Below are 5,767 nucleotides of genomic sequence, written 5' to 3'. Positions count from 1 at the left end.
GAAGCAGGCCACAGAGGTACTGGGGATTCTGTGGTTCACAGGGTTGCCGTCAGACGAGCAAACAAGAGTGCTGGCTGGGAGTGGCCAGTCCTGAGAGGCAGGGAGTGCCAAAGTTCTGGAAGCTCTAGAGGCTCAGAACCCAGAGGTGAGGAATTAGACCAAGACTCCCAAAGGGAGCTGTGCCTACCCAGTGACAGATGGACAGAGCCACCCGGGAATGGGACAGTGGGACACAGGGCATCCTAGATGAAGAGGAAACGCATGCAAAACCGGGAGGAAGGGTCACCGTTTTGCAGTTCTCTGTTGAGGAGCGACTCCTGCAGAGCTGTAAACTGCAGGAAGGCAGGTCCCTAGCACTTGCCCAGTGCCAGCCGGCATCTGCCCTGTGCCCCTGCCTGAGAGGGGCTATGTTTCCAGGCCAGCCCCAGTGACGTGGGGAGGGGGGCTCCACCCTCTCACCAGCTCCCTCCATTCTCTTCTTCTGCAGCCTCTGCCCAAAGCCTCCACCCAGAAAGCCAGATACGCATCACTGACACTGAAGCCTGCGTGAAGCATGTGCCACAACCTCACACACACACACACACCCTGCATGTGCAGCCTTTTCTCTGTGAATGAGACCATTATGGATGGAATGCTTGTGTCCCCAAAGTTCCCATGTTGAAACCCTAACCCACAAAGTGATGGTATCTGGAGGTGGAGCCTTTGGGAGGCATTAGGTTTAGAGGAGGTCATGATGTTGCGATCCCCTGATGGGGAGGAAGAGACACCGGAGAGCCGCTCCTCTCTTGCTGCCTCGGGAGGACACAGTGAGATGGCAGCTGTCTGCAGGGAAGGAAAAGAGTCCTCCAAATCTGCCAGAACCTTGATCTTGGCTGTCTCAGCCTCCAGAGCTATGCTCTTTAAGCCGCCCAGTCAATAGTATTCTGTTACAGCAGTCCAAGCTGACTAAGACAGAAGTAAAAAGTGCTGATGTCATAAATACCCCCAAAATGTAGAAGCAGCTTTGGAACTGAGTAATGGGTAGAAGCTGGACAAGTTTGGAAGTACATGCTAGAAATACGGACTCTAAGGGCCGTTCTGGTGAGGTTTCAGATGGAAATGAGGAACAAATTGTTGGACAATAGGGAAAAGGTGATCCTTGTTAGAAAGTGGCAAAGAACTTAGCTGAGCTGTGTTCATGTTCCAGAGTTCGCGTTGAATGTGGAGCTTGGAAATGATGAAATTAGATAATTAACTGAGGAGATTCTTAAGCGAAGTGTTGAAGGAGAAGCTTGGTTCCTCCTGTCTGCTTAGAGTAAAATGCAAGAAGAGAAAAATGACTTTAAGAAGGAATTCTTAAGCAAAAAGGAACAGGAACTTAAAGATGTGGAAAATTGTCAACCTATGTTATAAAAAAGAGAGTATGTTCAGAAGAGAGCACAGAGATTGTGACAAACCACTGTTTGATAAGATTAGCCTGGGTGTGAACCATGGGCCTAATCAGCAACCCCACCAGGAACAACTCCAGTGTAGCTGCAAGGGTGAAGACAGAGGGAAGTGAGGGGAGGCTGTTGGACTTGATGGATGTATCGCTGTCTAGCTGTGTATGCTATTTTTCAGGATAAGAAAAGAATGAAGGCAGTTCAGCCAGCATCAGAGTTATCTCCTTGGTTTCAAATGTGGGGGGAAGGGGGCAGGGTATTGGTTTCAACAGGCAAGGCGGAGGCTTTGCTGAGCCCCCCGGGGGGCCTGGGGATGTCCAGCGGAGCTGCAGGGGTGAGGTGACCCCTGCCTCGGTGGGTCCTGAAGGCAGAGCCTGGCACCACAGAGGATTATGAGTGAGTCTTAAGGGCTAATGGATTTACCTTGCTAGGTTTTGGACTCATCTGGGACCAGTCACTCCTTTCTTCCTTCTGATCTCTCCTTTTTGGGAATGAGAATGTATATCCTATGCTTGTTCCACTGCATTTTGGAAGCACATTAACTTAGCTGGTTTCACAGGTTCTCAGCTGGAGAATAATTTTCTTCCAAGAAGAATCATACCTCAAGTCTTACCCAGTCTGATTTATTATAGATGAGACTTTAGAGTTGAAGGAGAAATGAGTTGACTTTGAGAACTGTTGGGATGGAATTAATTTTTTTTTTCTTCCTTACTAACTATTCAGGCTTTCAGCAGATTGGGTGAGGTCCACCTACTTTGGAGAGGGCATTCTGCTCTACTGTCTTTTTTTTTTATTATTATTCATGCAGGAATTCACTGCATGAATTTTGGGGGACCAGGGACAGAATGTTATGGACTAAATGTTTCTGTCCCCCCAGAAAGCCATTATGTTGAAGCCCTAACTCCCAATATAATGGTATGTGGAGGTGGGGCCTTGATGGGGCAATTAAGTTTAGAGTTGAAATCATGAGGGTAGGACTTCTGTGAGGGGTTGGTGTCTCTCTAAGGAGAGAGAGAGACCACCAATCCCCCTCACTGCATATGATGGTGCAGCAGGAAGGTGCCCGTCGACAAGGCAGGAAGAGGGCCCTCAGCGAGAACTGAGTCTTTTGGCACCTTGACCTTGGACTTTCCAGTCTCCACAACTGTGAGGAGTAAATGTCTGTTGTTTGGGCCCCTGGTTCATGATATTTTGTTATAGCAGCACAAGCTGACTAAGACAGAGCCTTAAAAGCCCTGAAAGCTGGCAGGTCTCCTGCACCTGGCCAGGTGGAGTGCTTTTCCAGGACCTTGTTAATCTCCTGTCTCAGCTCTCAGCACCAGAAGTTAGCCATCAGGCCTCTGAGTATCAGTGCCCTGCTCATCTGGATGCAGATGATCCAAGACTCAAGTAGGAACGCCTTGGGTTTTTTTCTTGTTGGTTGGTTGTTTTTAATTGAAGTACAGTTGATTTACAATGTTGTGTTAATTTCTGCCATACAGCAGAGTGATTCAGTTATACATATATATACATTCTTTTTTAATATTCTTTTCCATTGTGGTTTATCCTAGGATATAAACCTATATAGTAGGACCTGTTGTTAAGTAGAACAATTTAGTTGGTGGCCTGAGCCAAGCCAGCTTGCTGCCTGCATTTCAACCCCAGCTTCTAAAAAGCAGCCTGCTCCCCTAGCACGCACCCACACCCACTCACACACGTGCACATGTGAACATACACACTACTATTCCGCATCCCCGCTTTACCAGGGTGGAGCCGGGGTGGAGGAGCTGGCCCTGCTGAGTCGCTCCTGGCCAGAGCCCAGGAGAACGGAGGAGCAGCCGGGGCTGGGGCTCAGCCTGGGGACCGGCAGGGAGGCCAGGGCGGCCACAGCCGCATGGAACCAGGGTTCCAGCTTAGCTGGAGGTGGCGTGGGGCGGGCGGGAAGGGAAGGACAGCCTAGGGAGAATCCCTGGGGAGACCCCAGGATCCATCACCACAGGATACAGCCCCGCTGGCACCTGCTTGGCCATCCGTGTTGGCACGCGAGTATTGTTACTGAGCGCATAAGGTGCACTCCACTGAGCCAGGCGAAACCAACGGATGAGGTGTGGGCTCTCTCTAATTTATAGACAATGGTCTTGCATGCATATAAACATACCCACCCACAAGAATGGTGCTTGGGTATGCTTTTAAAAAACGCAGTAAAAAATGGAATCATGCTGTGCTTGTTACTCAGCAGCTTACTTTTTATAGCAATCTTTTTTTTAGCTCTGTCCACATTGATAGCCAAGATCTTGCTCATGCCTCTCAACTATTAATATTATACGTATGTCCTATCCATATCTACTTTCTTCTTAGCCAGCCCGTCCTGAGAGACATGATATCTTGTGGCTGGCAGCCCTTTCCGTGGGGAGAGCAGAGCCCTGATATGGGGTGAATGTGGCGCTGCTGATGTGACATCGTGTGGAGGGCAAGCCAGGCTGACGGTGCCCTCTGCTCACGCCTCCCCTGGGGGTGGTGCTCAGAAATGCCTGGGACTTACACTGAAGTTATTGAAGGAGGGGCAGCATCACCAGAAAGTCACCCTAATGGTTTCATCCCTGGTTTCCAAGAGAGTCCTGAGGCCACACTGTGCTGGGCTGGGAAAGGGCTGCAGTCAGGAGACTTCCTTTTTCCATTGTCCCCGGGGCTTCAGGCCACTTATTTTTTCCATCTGCTCTCAGGCTTTTTTTCGTTTTAGTATTCTGATGTGTCTAAACTCATGGTGCATATTATAAATCAGTAGCTTTGCTGTAATCTCTGTGGCCTGGACTGAAATTGAGTTCTTCCCAAGAGAACGTGTGTTGCTTCTATCGGTCACGGTCAGCAGGAAGCGTCCTCCTCCGTGGAGGGTGGGATGGAGAAGCTGAGGTTGAGTCTTGAAGGATAAGCAAGTGCATACAGCAGGATGGGGTGGAGAAGAGAGCTCCAGGCATACAGCAGGTATGGAGGAAGCTAGGAGGACAGATCCTCATGGAGCCTGACACGGTCTGGGCATGCTAAGTGACAGAAGCAGTAAGGGTGTTGCCTCAGCAAGCACTTACTGGGGATTTAACTGGTCCCCCATCCGACACCCACTGACTCTGCACCCCCTTAGCCTGTGCTCTCAGGACCCTCTTCTGCCTGCACCTGGGTTTTTCCTAGAACACAGGCTTGGGTTAAGAAAGTATTTATCTATCCGGCAGAAATGGGAATAGGAGAGAGGCACAGTTGGCAAGTACAACGTTGGGCAATGATTTTCTTCTGTAACTGGTTTGCCAGGCTGGGAAGGCACCAGTCAGCCCTAAAGGGACACGCCAGACCATCAAGTGAGCACAGAATATTCCTGCTGCTCACCGTGGTCCAGGAAGCTCAATGGCCTGCCTCTGCAGAGGCACATCCCTGGGGGCAGCTCAGGCTGATACCATCTGGACCCCAGAGGAACCCCACAGCTCTGGGGCATCCAGTAAGTCCCCCACTGGGAAGGATAGGGCCCGAGGTCTGGTCCCAGTGCTGGCGGCAAGCCCTGTCACCTTCCTTCTCTGAGCGCACGGGGTCAGGAGGGTGGGCTGGGTTCGTGGTTCTCAATCGGGGCTGCACATAAGAACCTCTTGGAAGGCTTGTAAGACCTACAGACAGCTACGCCCCTCCTTCTTGTCTCAAAGAAACAGGCTGGCAGGAAGTGTACGCCTCTCTCCCATCGTCCATTCTCAGAACGTCTACCACTGTGTGCAGGAGAGTCTCGCTTCTCCCTTCAGTTCAGTTCAGTTCAGTTCAGTCGCTCAGTCATGTCCGACTCTTTGCAACCCCATGAATTGCAGCATACCAGGCCTCCCAGTCCATCACCAACTCCTGGAGTTCACCCAGACTCACGTCCATCGAGTTAGTGATACCATCCAGCCATCTCATCCTCTGTCGTCCCTTTCTCCTCCTGCCCCCAATCCCTCCCAGCATCACAGTCTTTTCCAATGAGTCAACTCTTCACATGAGGTGGCCAAAGTACTAGAGTTTCAGCTTTAGCGTCATTCCTTCCAAAGAAATCCCAGGGCTGATCTCCTTCAGAATGGACTGGTTGGATCTCCTTGCAGTCCAAGGGACTCTCAAGAGTCTTCTCCAACACCACAGTTCAAAAGCATCAATTCTTTGGTGCTCAGCCTTCTTCACAGTCCAACTCTCACATCCATACATGACCACAGGAAAAACCATAGCCTTGACTAGACAAACCTTTGTTGGCAAAGTAACGTCTCTGCTTTTGAATATGCTATCTAGGTTGGTCATAACTTTCCTTCCAAGGAGTAAGCGTCTTTTAATTTCATGGCTGCAGTCACCATCTGCAGTGATTTTGGAGC

Source organism: Bison bison, unplaced genomic scaffold (assembly GCF_000754665.1).
Source record: "Bison bison bison isolate TAMUID 2011002044 unplaced genomic scaffold, Bison_UMD1.0 scf7180017864356, whole genome shotgun sequence".
Taxonomy (NCBI): domain Eukaryota; kingdom Metazoa; phylum Chordata; class Mammalia; order Artiodactyla; family Bovidae; genus Bison; species Bison bison.
This window is presented reverse-complemented; position numbering follows the sequence as displayed.